The following is a 14,382-nucleotide window of genomic DNA, read 5'->3' as shown; positions in this document are numbered from 1 at the left end:
GCCAACTTGGTATGGAGACACGTCGTCTTCGTAGAAAACATCGGCAACATTTCGCAAACTGCTTGATTTCAACTTCTCAAATAGACATCTTGCCGAATTTATGAACTGCTGAAGTTGTATCACAGCCACTCCAAAACAAGAATATCTACCTTCGCAATAACATCTCTAACTCTATAGTACTGTCTTTGCTGGTAGCTTTTCCCTCTTGTAGCCTAATGTTTGGCAAGAAGATGTCAGAATAGTCACGGTACATAGCATGATGCACTAGTAAGCAAAGGACATCAGCATCGTCGGAGTACACAGTTACAGGTGTCCTACCTATCGAATCAAAGCAACTTGAACTATAGTTGTATCTGCAACACTAGGGCACAAATGAACTTTGAAACCATTCAACTCCAGTTGTTTCGTTGAAGCCACCACAAATCTTTGTTTGTATGTATAGTTTAAGAAAAAGGTGCTCCTTTTAATTGGGCAAGAATTTTGATCATTCAATTCAACAGTTTGAGACGTCGTACCAGAGCGTTTTTGATGGGTCGAATCTTTGGTTGACAAGGTTGACACCGTGCCATTCCTTGCATGACGATGTGCATGTTAAGCCCGCTTTCGGACAAGAGCAGCGTTTGTCACATGATCCCTTGCAGCTACATCGAAAGATTTTCAAGACATCTTCTGGTGCAGCAGCTACATCCGTCATGACTAGAGAAAACATGTCATATTTCTTCTGCCAACCCCATGACAATGGTTTCAAATCTGAGTTGCTTAAAGTTCTCCAAACTTTCAGCTGGTGATATACTCTGAGGCCGTGATGGTATGCAGCTCGTGCTGATGGTGGAAGGAGAGCCGGATCAACGTGAGAACGATTAGCCATGACCATTTCCTCGTACTTCTGTGGTCGTTTCCCATGTGAGTCCACCCCGATAGCTTAGTTGGTTAGCGCGTGACTGTGAACGAAGAAGCTTCATCAAGCTGCGCTGGTTCGACTCTCGGTGTGTGCGCTTGAGCAACGCATTCTAAGGACTGCTCTCCATTCAGCGGCACCTAGTGAATGGAATAATTTCCCGGCAATAACATTTCAACAATCGGAAACTTCACTCTGTCAATCTCGGTAACCGGCCCTTCGTCAAGAGCCTCTACAAGTATGCGAAACTATCAGGAATAACCTGCCAAGGCTTTGTCAGTCCGAGGATAAAGATTCAAAACCAATCCTGTAACCATCAAAAACAACAACGTTGGCGCGCAAGTGCTGAAGAAAACTGATGTACTTTTTGAAGAACTCATGGAACTTCTCATTCTTCTTTCAGTCACAACACCACAACAAGGCACCGCCATCAATAATTTTAATGGAGTCAGGGTCTTTTGTCATTTCAACTTTGTGCAAGATGTATGACTTCAGTTTTGATTTTTGCGCAGTTTGTAAAACTCCATCTTTGAACAGTGACATTGGGTACGGTGATAACTCGTAAAAAAAGTAGGCTACCGGTAGTCTGCAATTTCTTTTTCTGGCTTTCTCTCTATGACAACAACCAATCTCAAAAAGTGTATTAATGGATCAATGGTGATAGTATCATGATCAATTTTTAGACTGGCAAGGCTCTGTCTGTATAGCATTTATTTGCTTCTTCTTCTTGAAGGAACAATTAGTAAAGGTTTTATCATTAAGTTCAATTTGGATAAACGTCCCTATCTCCTCAGATCGGTCACAGGTCACACTGTTGTTGTTATCAATTAACCCTGAGTCTAGAGCCATAAGCTGAACTCCAACGGATTATGTGAACGAAACCAGGTTTGTACTTCTTTTAAATCCTCATTATCACGTTGGATTCTTCGAGCAAATGCCTCTTTGTGTTTATCATTAGAATTTGACAATGATGAGACTGTACTGAGTGCAACTGTCACTTCTGCACACCTGTGCATGGTTTTAGTCCACACCCTTAATACATTATCGGCTGGTGCCCTGCCGATGACTTCGCCTTTTCCTTTTAAAGAGTTCATAAGAATCTGTTCAATAGACAAATCAGTTCAGTATTCTACCCATTGTTTGTTAGAACACCAGACGGTGTGATTACCGTACATAAATTGCTGGTAGACATCTGGGTGAATTGTTTCCAATTATGCAACTGTTTGAAGATACAGGCGACATGTTTTTGCATAATTGTTGTGACCTGTGGCAGCAAATAGCTTCAGCACGCTTTTTGACGCAGAAATGTGTAGTAACCAGTCGCTTGTTCTCTTTGCTCGAATAAACTCCAGCACAACCGAAACATAATTAACATAGCTCAACCACAAAGCTGATGTACGTGGTTCTCATGTGAGCTGCTCCTTTTTATCGGTGAAAAATTCCATAATCTTATGCCCAATGTTATCATTATTATGATCAGAAGGAATGTATGAGTCATACAATTTCTCCAAGGCACTCTGCTCTCCGGGCGTCAACTCACTCCAAAATTCTTCAAACCTAAGGGACAGAATAGCCATATTGCGCATAACAGATGACCTCGAACAGCGCGGGAAACTGCCTTCCTACTAAACATGTGCCCTACAGTTACAGGAGCGTAGGCCTATGCTGTCTCAAGAGCACTTCTCGAGCTACTTCCTTCCATAAAGGAACCAATTGATCCCAGAAAACTCATAAGCTGGTGAAAGCCACCCAATCGAACAAATACCCTCATGTTCTTTGATGATTCTATGTCGTATGCTTTTATATGAAGCTGTTGGTCGAAGGTTAGGCTCACATGCCATTCGGACATTCAGTTTTTGACACTGTTAGGCCACAAACGATAGAAACGAGTGTTAAGCTGTTAAATTTGTGGCGTGTAAGTCGATCACCGGCGACATGGTAACAGCAGACTTTGGCTTAGATCGTGATGTTGTTTTAGCACTCATGTATCCAGACCAACTGGGGGGTGACTTCTTGAAGATGTAGGATGCGCTCCAGAGAAGATCAATAAAGCGATTGTGAAGGTCCTCCTGAAAGTAAATATGAAAAACAATACGGTTTGTGTGGCATTCTGTAATCCAATCATGATTCCAATCCTATACTGACAACGGTGTAGCCTAAGTCTACAAGTCCATATCATTTTCCATTTTTTTACATGCACTATTAAACAATGTCATTTTTTCAGTGGATGTTGGACGACCAGGTCTTGAATACTTAGCAGGATTTTTAAACCTTGTTCTGCATGGTAGGCCTACATGGTATCTGGCTTGAGCAACCACCAGACCGTGTGCACTAAGCAGTCGTTTCTTAACAGTTTTAGCAAGTTCATCGTCTCTACTTCGGCATAAAGCAAGTGTTACGTAATATATTCCTGACGATTTTGTCTGCACCTCTTCAAATTTATTTCGATCAGGGTGCCGTTCATCAAACATACAACTACTGTATATCCACAGTAAAAATACTGCTTTTTAAAGTCGAACGCCTGTTGATCTGACCTGGTCGATACTGTCTTGCTACAGGATTGTTCATTGCTTGAGGCTGGACGTTTCTTGGATCTGGTTTCTCAAGAAATTACGACATGATGCATGGATGTAGGCTACGTAACATGTCCATTTTCTCAATTTTTCTGCAGAGTTGCGACCAGCGTTTCATAATCCATTTTCAAAGCATGACCAATTATACTATTTCGTTGTTTTTGTTTTGGATATGGACAACTTTGTCTGACGTAAATAAATAATAATAATAAATAGTGTCCAAATAAGAGTGTGTGGTAGGGGGTAGGCTACTATCACTCTCGCAGAAATCAGCTCCAACATGTCACAGTGAATCACCAGTCCAATAGCCTGTCTACACTTGAAACACAAATTTATGTTTCTTCTTGACTTGAATCTATCTGCAATGTATCACACTGACCGCAGTAAGTAAACTATAACATAATAAAGTTATAATGAACAACGACAGGTTTACGGGTGCCCCTCGTCTTGCTCACTCTTACCCCCTGAAACAGATATAGCCTAATAATTATATTTTCATTTATACCTTTTGCATCTATATCCTGCTTTTCTGTGGATAATTATAATTCATAGTTTCTAACCTTTTGTTTACCTATTACAGGAAAGATAAGAAAATAAATATTCTTATGTTCAATTTTTTTTCCTAATTTCAATTTTTACCCCCCCTCCCCCGGCACGTTTTTGGTCGTAAATTTTTTTCCCCAAGGTAAAAAAAAATGACAAAACCCATCATTGAAAAGCTGATAAAATTATCTTTCCAACGGTATATCATACGTCTTTATAAGAATTTTTTCTAGGTTGACCCATTTTTAGACCAAATTCTACAGGACTAATAAATTTGAACTTTTTTTCTAATTAAAGCAAGACCGATAATGATGATCAGACTAGGCCAGGGATGGCGAACCTTTTTTAGTGCATGGGTCACAAAAGAGACCTTAATCCTTGAAAAAGCAAGAGTGGGTCGTACATTTAATTACATGTTAATGCGAAACTACATGTTAATGCGAAACTTGCTGCTGCATCTTCTCTGCAAGTCTTATTATCCTTGGATGGTAATCCGTAGTTTTTAGCTTCACACATGCAGCACTCATATCTGAGCTGAGACGATTCCGTGTGCTTGATTGTATAAAATTCATGTGCGAAAATAAAGATTTGCACGAATATGAAGAACCAAACAACGTTAACAGAGCTACCGCAAATCTTTTCATAGTTTCAAACGAATTTGGCAGGGAGTTCCACTCTGTAAGAATTATATTTTCAGCATGGTTTTCAACAGCAGGAAAGTCACAACCATCCATATCCGTTTTCATTTCAATTTTTTGTAGGAGACGATTTAAGTCTACATTTTTTTTTTCCAAACTGCGCTTTCTTGAAAGTCTATCATTTCCATTTCCAAGTTGTAAAGATGAAGCCATTCGAAGTTTGATAATTCAAGATGTTCAAATTGAATTGCATGCGGGAAAAGAATGAACTGCCATGTAGTATCTAGCTTTAGGAACTGGGTAAACCTTTCTGACATTACATTTTTGGCCTTTTTGTCACTAAAACATACTTGTTGAGTGCAGTTTGCTTATGTTCATAAGTTAAATTGGTGCTGGTAAAGTGCTTCAACAACTGAGGAAAATATTTCAGCTGACCTTGTTCAAGGTCTACAGAAAAAATAGCGAGTTTCTTCTCAAATGCTTTAATGTGCCCAAACATGGATAATACAATATTTCCACAGCCTTGCAATTTAGTATTTAACTTATTGTAATGTATTGTGAAATCAGCGAAAAAATGTAAATCATTTAACCACGTACGTTCGCTTAACTCTGGATATTTTTGATTTTTTTTCAGCTAAAAAAGTTGTACTTCTTCCAACAATTCAACAAATCGCTGTAAAACATTACCACAACTTAACCACCTTACACTGTTGTACATGAGTAAGCCATTAAATTTACTGTCACATTTACGCGTTCAATAAATTTGCAAACTGGCGTTTATTAAGAGCATGAGATACAGTATAGTTGACTATTTTTGTTACCACACTTACAACTTTTTGAAGTTATTTGATTGATTTGGCGCAAAGGGCTTCCTGATCTATTATGCAGTGAAATTCAACAAAGCTGCGCTTTAACTCCTGTTTTAGTAATTGAATAAATCTAACATGTTTCCCAATCAGTCGTTGCAGATACAATCTTTTCCATATCTATACCTAGCTCAGCAAATTCTTTCTTTAATTCAGCTGTGATACTGATAACGCACTACTACGGCTTTAGTTGTGTCAGACTGCAATATGGCAATTCGGTACGGTACTAGATTAAAATAGGGTGGGGGCTTATTACAAATATTTAGTGAAACATTTATTCTTTGCTGAAATATTTGTTTAAATTTCATCATTTTAAAAAAGACAAGTGGGTCACTGAAAATCTGTGATGGGTCACTTCGTGACCCGTGGGTCAGTGGTTCGCCATCTCTGGACTAGGCTAATTTTGGTAATGAGGCCTATAGGCCACTGAGGTAACGTTGTGCACCCCTGGTTAAGAAATTGAGGGTTAAAGACTTGAGTGACCTAAAAATTCTTGTTACACCATTAATTTAATTTGTTATTGCAATGGAAATATCATAATTTCAGAATCAAAATACTTTATCATCCCTACCGTATCTAAAAACACCATGTCGCTTTTTAAAAAATGGAGCATGGGTCGGGGGAGGGAATAATTGTCTCTGTGTATTTAACTATGTGCCTGTGTTGTCGATTAGAATTTGTTTTGTGGTGTTGTTATTGTGAAAATACACCTTTTCCATCACTTTTGGTGCTAATTCAAACCGGGCCTTATTCACAACACATGCATCTAATAAGGCCCGCTTGAGATTTTTTTTAATATTTTACAACCCCTTTTACTTAGAAACTTGTTTCATAGATATGTTGTTTAGATAGACCCAAAGTATCCTCATTCCAAGTTTCGTTCAAAATTTTGCAGTATTTAGAAAAATATTGAGGTTTGAAGATTAGCGGGCCTTATTAGCTTCAGGTACCTTATTCATTCCTTTTTTTTGTGATTCAGTCTTTCTACTCTTTTTTTGGCTCTTCTATGCTGTGATGAAATTTTCCAACTTCTTAAATGCCTTCTTTCATCCCGTCTTAGCTCGGTTCCGATATGCAAAAATTTCTTGGATCGTGTGCTTGGCTACCTCCCGCTTTGTTTTCTTTTGATCCTTAACTGGTGAATGTACATGACTGTAATCTTTGTGAAAGAACATCATGCACAGATGGAATTTTTGAGCCAGTGAGTTCATTCTTCACTGATCCAACCAAGTAGCCTAGATCTCAGACTGTTTTTTTTGTTTTTTTTGTACTGTAGATTCTGCCATTAGCCTAACTCTGAAAGTTTTGTTTTTTTAAGTTATTGCAATAAGGGAACGTTCAAATATTACGTAACGCCTTCGAGGGGGAGGGGGGGGGTTTATGCAAAGCGTTACGTTAGCGTCACATCGGGGGGAGGGGGTTCAAGCAAAACGTTACGTAACGCTTTGGAGTACGGAATGGTAGTTTTTTGTGCTAAATTCGTAGTGAAAAAGCGTTACATGGGGGAGGAGGGGATTGAAAAAAGCGTTACGTTGGCGTTACATGGGGGAGGGGGGGGGTCAAAAATTCGGAAAAAAAGCGTTACGTAATATTTGAACGTTTCCTAACATGAATTTACTTAGTCATTATATAATTTGAATCTTTAGGTAAACTTTTTGAGCTGTTATGTCAATAAATTATGCTTTAGTAGGCTAATAAGCATTTCCTAGCTCAGAATTATGCTTAGCGAACTTCTTAATCTTAAGCTCGACTGGTTAGGGCGAAATTTATACAAAACGACTGCTTCGCAGCGCCACCACTGGCGAAACTCCATATTTCACTGCTCTGGGACAACTTTGGTGGTGTTACGTCATCGTGGGTGGGCGTCGTTAGTGACGAATAAAACAAATGCTTTCTAGATGTAATTGGTGAATCACAGTTTGGTCGGAGTTAATACAAGCGGTTGCTTTTTTCAAAGATTTTTTGTTTTTTGCAGTTTAATAAAACTGTAGGCCTACTGGATACGTTCCTACAAAACCTAAAATATAGGCTACTTGAAGTGCAAAATGAAGAAATCGTACGAATCATCATTCATATTCACTATTCATAAATAAATAAAAGTTCTCTCTCTCATAATGTGCCTTCAGTTGGCCATTGAAATCTGGTGTAACGGCCATCTGGACTTGAAAAATTGTTTCGGATTCCCCAAACAATGCATGACGGCAGCACAATCCGATTGTTGCTTCCGAGAGCATCACCTTGTAGTATCCACTCCAATACATGCCTGTAAGCGACTAATTACTGAAACTGCCTGCAAGGAAATAAAATCACTTCTTTTAGTGTGCATTCTTTGGCGTTTAGGGTATTTTTAGCCTAATGTAACATCCTTACTCTTTTGATAGATCTCCTTTCGGTTTATTGCTTTTTCTCCAGTTCTTCCTGCTCCTTATAAAAAAAAGTACCCAGAACTAAAGGATGTAATTAAGTGTGCCTCGAAATCGGTCAAATTGGTAACACAGCTAGATGCGTCTTTCTTCAAGAGTTCTTTCGTCTGTGGCACTTCATGGCAACATACACTTTCATTGGGCTGGGGCATAGACTCGCACTTGTGGCAAACGCACCACCTACAGTTCCCAGCACGCCACTCATTGCTGGGAAGATTTAAATCGGGTTGGTGGTGTTAACAAAATCATCTCCAGTGAAGTGAAGAGAACATAGCCTATATGACTAGTTTTGTATGCAAGGCCTATGAGAGGGGGGTACGGCGTACCCTTGAGGGCCCAGGTCTGTGATTGTTGGGGGGCCCGTAAGTTGTGATTTTATAGTCTACGCGCAAACTGTTTGGTTAAAATCATCCTAAACGACTAAATTCAAGCATAAAAGTTGTTATTCTTTAGTCCTGGGGGCTGGGGGGGCCGTAATGTAGCAGAAGGGCCCGAAAAGGTAATTGAGTGCATTGCGGGCAAATTAGAAGCCCAAAGTGATGATTTAATGCTTTACGTGCAAAAATGTTCTGTTAAAAACACTTTAAATTAAATCATAAAACTTGGTTAGCCTATTCTCCCGTCCGGGGGTGGGGAGGCATAGTAGGCTATAGCAAAAGCAGGGTTGAGAAAAACCCGGGATTTTTTAAAAAGCCCAACCAGCTAGGTTTTTTTTAAAGCCCGGGTGTGTTTGGGCTTTTTTGTGTTTTTTAAAAACTATTTGAAAAATGTGGTTTCACGCTTATTTCACTCCAAAATGGATTTCGGAGTTGGAGCCGGAGTCAATACTTTCGGAGCAGGAGCGGAGCCGGAGTGAAAAAAAGTGACTTCGTTCACCTCTGCTAGGCATGTGCTGGGGAATGCAAAAGTTAATGAAGAAATGTTATTGGTCAGATGATTAATTTGATTATGTTTTAACAAGATGTTATGTTTGAGCCTTGGTAGAGAGCTTGACTTGTTATACCAGATCCATATAACACCAGTAACGTTAACGGATTTAACATTTTTTGTTAAACACACAAAAAAAACAAGAAAAAACTACTAAATGTAACGTTTTCGACACGACATACTGTCCTCATCAAGAATTATTATAGGCTACAACTAAGAGAAATAAATAAATGAATTTGAAAATTTTACATTAAAGCTGTAGCCTACAAGCGACACCTCTCAACAGCACCATCAACAACTGACACACGAATTCAATGCAGGATTCACAAATTGGCGAGGGACAGATCACATGATGTGCACAACACAAAACACCAAATAATAGTTTTATTGCAGCCTGATACTATTATTGCGCACAGATGTCCAATTCTGCAGTAAAATGTTGTATGGTGTGCAATAGCCTAAGCAAACATCACACTTTTTGCCCAAGACAAAGGGGGCCCGGAATGACTCTTCAAACCCTTAGTGAAAATTTCTCTCGTAGGCCCTGTTTGTATGGCCTATCTCACTTTCGAACACTTGAAGAAAACTTTGACTATTTTCTTCTCAGCACCTTGTTTTGTTTGAAAGCGCGAACAGATAGCACACGACACTGTCACATAAACAGCAATTTGTAGGCATTACGTCAACCATAACTTAAGGCAGGGCTTCCCAAAGTGGGGGTCGCGACCCCCAGAGGGGTCGCGTAACTAACTTCGGGGGTTGCAGAAAGTATACAAATTTTACACAAAGCACTGCATATTATCACTTATGCAAGATGCTGTGAAAGTTATTAACTATTAACAGTCGTGCACTCAATAGGCTACCCGTATTTTTTAAATTTATATGGCCTAGTGAAATATGAAATAGGAGTTGAAAATCTTCTTTTCTGCATTGTAAACGTGGATTTCAAAACTAAAGCCAATGCTTTAACAAGTTATTAGCGTTAAAAAAATAAGTCGTGAATTTTCCAACGGAAAAAGTGTAGCCTTTGTCCACCGTGTTTGTAGCCTAAAGACGTTTTTGGAAAGGCTTTTCAAATCATGCTATTTGTCAGGTTTGCCTGAAAAAAGGGAACGATTTTAATTTGTCCTTTCAAGGAGAAAACATTTATGTTTTTACATGGAAATCTAAAGTTGGAGCGTTCATCAAAAAATTAAGCATCTAGAAACAAAACATTAAAATGATTTATTTGAAATAATCTCATTTACTGAAAAGTGTTTGGCTAACAATGGCATGGAATCAAACGTTATGTTAAGCCTCTGGTTATCGACACTTGTCAAGACTGTTGAAAGAGCTTAATAGATTGGATCCAAAACCCATTTGGTTGGTTGGTTTTGAATCTTTATCCTGACAAAGCCTTGATAGGTTATTCCTGGTAGTTTCGCATGCTTGTAGAGGCTCTTAACACAGGGCCGGTTACCGAGATTTGCAGAGTGAAGTTTTCCGATTGTTGCCGGGAAATTATTCCATTCACTAGGTGCCGTTGAATGGAGAGCAGTCCTGAAATGTGTTGCTCAAGCGCACACCCCGAGAGTCGAACTTGCGCCGCGTGATCTTGAGCTGGGCGCGTAACCACTGAGCTAACCGGGCGGACCATGCAAAAACAAAATACCGATTACCTCTCTTTCAAATCTCAGAAAAAATTTGCAGATCTATCTTTTAACTAAGTTGTGGCTTGGATTTTCTGGAAAAATTTCACATTTTTTGGCTTAGCCTAACGTTAGACCGGAATATTCACCATTGTAGGCCTATATGGCTTAGCAGTAACCGCACTCCTGCCGTTTGTCTCCACGTATATGTGCGTGTCAGTGTTTTCAAAGTTGATAAAATACCGTTCCAGCGTAAAATACATTGAAGCTGCCTTGAGACCAGCATTGACAAATATCGAGCGACGGCTAGACTTGCTTTGTCGCAAAGAGCAGTCGCACCCATCACAGTGAATAAATGTGTTTACTTTTTGGTTGGTTTTGTTTCCAGCAGGCTACAAGGCCTAGTAAAGTAGTAGGCTTCGAGTACGGAAAGCTTGCTTTTAGTTTTCGTTCAAATTAAACCTTTCAATAAATATCACAAACCTATATTTGGCATTGTCTATCCCTTTAACCGTAAAGGGGGGTCGCGGAAAATTTTAGGAGATTAAAAGGGGTCGCGAGCAAAAAAGTTTGGAAAGCCCTGACTTAAGGTACTGTTTGTGCGATAGGCTACTGCTGTTACACTGCAAATGGCTATAGCCAGATTATGACAAATAAAAAAATTATCAAAATTGTAGCCGTACAAGAGTTTAGAAAAACTGCAATTTCAATTGAATTGAGATGTTGTTTGATAAAAATAAACTCAACCTATTTGATCTAAACCTGATAGTAATAATACGTTGACTTTTTCATTTCGGTAATTCTCATTTTGCACATTCTTTAAACCAACAGAGCCCCACACATTAACGTTTTGCAGTAGTCGTACCATACCTTACCAACTCACCACAGAGAAAGAAAGTATCCTTCCAATCCATGGTGACGTCACAGCTGTGTTGCCGTTTTTATTTTCGCAATTGAATGAGTGCCGGGTTCGCCGAAAGTGAACGAAAGTTTATAAGCGTGTAACTTAGTAGCCTGTTGATATTTTTTACGATTTGCTGGTCAGGGAAGTTTGTTAGTGTCATCTTTTTGGCATCTTAGCTAAATTTAGCGAATTTATTTTCCTGTCAGAGGCACTTTAACATCACAATTCCTAATAATGGCAACTAAAGTAGATTCTAACTAAACTAAATTCTACATCCAAATGTCCCAAAACCAGCAACTGATTATCTGAAACCTTGGCTAGTGCTGTAGCCTAACAAGCAAAATTTAAAAATACACCAACGCTGTAGGGAAAAGTTGTAGGCTATAATCAAAAGAAGCGATAGAGCAAGATCGTTGATCCTGAAGCCTATGACGATGGCATTTTACATCACCATGGACGTGTTAACACGTCTGTAACCATCGCCTGTAGCCAGGGCCGGATTTACCAATAGGCTAGGCAGGCTGAAGCCTAGGGCCTCAACATCCAGGGGCCTCGAAATTCGATTTCAAAGTTTGTAATTCTTTTAAAAACTTGACAAGTTTAAACCCTACCTAAAGTACCTATTAATATCAAGCTTTTCAGAGTAGAAAATTCTATACACAAGTTGCAAACAGTCATTATTACGTCGTTACTCGTTTGCATCATAATAGAGGCAATTATTGCGCGCTTTCTGCTGGAAGCTTCTATGTTAAAGTGCCGCAGTCTTCTCTGCAAAAAACAGTATAAAATAATCTAATAGTTTTCTTGGAGAATCTAGTGGTTTTTTTTTAAATTTTGAGAGTGGCAGCATCAACTTTCCTTCTGTTGTTAACGAAGAAGATTTAGATGATTTGCAGAAAGAATAGGGAGCTTTGCATCAAGCGTGCAATGCTCTGCAATCTGCATTATAGTGATATAACCTTAGCCCACCAGAGTTTTGGCTAAAACTGAAAATGGACAACCAAGATTTAAAACTTTTAAAGGAAGCGTATATGTGCAAGGAAGACTGTTTCTAAGCTTAATGATCACTAACTGCTCAGGAGAGAGATCTTTCTCAAGGCTCAAAAGCATCAAAAATAAACTGAGGTCGACAATGTCTCAAGTTGCATGATTTTGCTTTGACAAAAGCTAGAAAAAAAAATTTGGTAGCCTAGTGTTAGGCTACTCTATTTGAATGCTGTAACTATTTCTTATGTCCTCGTAAACATTGGCGTAGCCAGGGGGGAGGTTGGGGGTTTCAACCCCTCTTTTGGCACGCGTGCGACGTCACGATATTGAGAATGATGCTTTCAGTCTCTTTATGTCTCTAAAACAAAGCTTGCCTAATTTTAAACGAAACTGCATTAAAAGAGCGAGTTTTGCCAATACCAAACATTCAAATATCTCAGCCAGGAAGTAGTAACAAGAAAACATAGAGACTTAGCTTTATTTCCGAAAAATGCCGAAAAAAAACATGATCTTATCCTTTTGCCATGCCACCGGACGGTATCATTTCACAGGAATATTCATACCCACTTTTTTTTTTATTGAAAATGCTCTCAGAATGCACCAAATTCAAAGTAATTTTTCAAAATTTTCTGGGGGAGGCCTCCAGAACCCCGCTGCTGGGTGTCGTTTTAGGCAAATACGCCGTCAAAAAAAAACCCTTTCAAAATTCCTGGCTACGCCACTGCTCGTAAATAAACTTTACAATTATTGTAACGGTTGTTTGATCAGAGAAATTAAAATTAAAAGCAAAACTGCTTTAACTAAATTTTTATTCTTTTAATTAAAAGTTTGCACCCATGAATGTGGAAAATTAAAAGAACGAAGAGTTTAATACACTCATATTTTTAACATTAAGCAATGACATGTAATGTTGTTTAGAGAGAATTTCTGAGCTCAAAATAGGGAAGGGCCTCAAAAATGGAATAGCCTAGGGCCTCTTACGGTCTAAATCCGGCCCTGCCTGTAGCCTACATGTAAGCTACATGACAACAGTGATCACATAGTGGCGTATTCTCCATGCATGCATTGCATGCCTTACAATTCTGGTAGCCACTTTAACAAGTCGAAATTCTGCCACTGCGAATGACTACAATGCAACCGCCAACCAATCAGAACATGTTATAAGAGGCTACCGTCCAATTGTGATCCTTCTAGCACTCATCCAGAGAGTTAATGCTTGTTTTGAACTTTATTTGGTAATTACAGAAGAAAAAGAGCAATAAACTTAGCAGTAGTGGGAATCGAGCCCGCGTCAATAAAATGACTACTTTCTAGCCCTAACCTCTAAGCCAGTGGTTCTCAACGGGGGCGGTACCGCCCCCCGGGGGGGGGGGCGTTTTGATTTTGCAGAGGGGCGGTATGATTACCTCGGCTTAAAGGGGGCGTTTTGATTATTAGAATTACTATTTTATTTTCTATATTAAATTATTAGCATTCTGGTTTAACCCATCTACCGCCCAGCGTAACGATTCAAAGAGCTCGTATCTTCGTGGTAGCATATCCTACCTCATAGGCCTACCTGGTGGAAAAGGGATTCCGCTGTGTAGTTTTGTTACATACCAAACAGCGAAACCCAATTGACATAGGCTATCCATAAGAGGTAATCTTCGAATGTTTCTCACTGGTTTTACACCGGATGTTAAGAAACTGGCACTTTCTCACCAAGCCCAAGGTTCACACTGACTACCAGTAGTAGAAGTAGAATTAGAAGTAAGAAGTAGAATTCTATTTGAATAAGGACCTTCTGATGATCCCCCTTTTAGGGTAAAACAGGTTGTAAGCCAAGGGTTTTAGAGACTGGTAACTAGCCTATATTTGATGTAATTATACCGCTCTGCTTGGCATTGAGCACTTTTTGTGGTATTAATAGTATTTATTCTTTTATATTTGCTTTTCGCAATTAATCGTTTTTGTTTGGGGGCGGTAAAATTTTGCCAGTTTATGAAGGGGGCGTTG

Source organism: Aplidium turbinatum, chromosome 8 (genome assembly GCF_918807975.1).
Source record: "Aplidium turbinatum chromosome 8, kaAplTurb1.1, whole genome shotgun sequence".
Classification (NCBI taxonomy): domain Eukaryota; kingdom Metazoa; phylum Chordata; class Ascidiacea; order Aplousobranchia; family Polyclinidae; genus Aplidium; species Aplidium turbinatum.
This window is presented reverse-complemented; position numbering follows the sequence as displayed.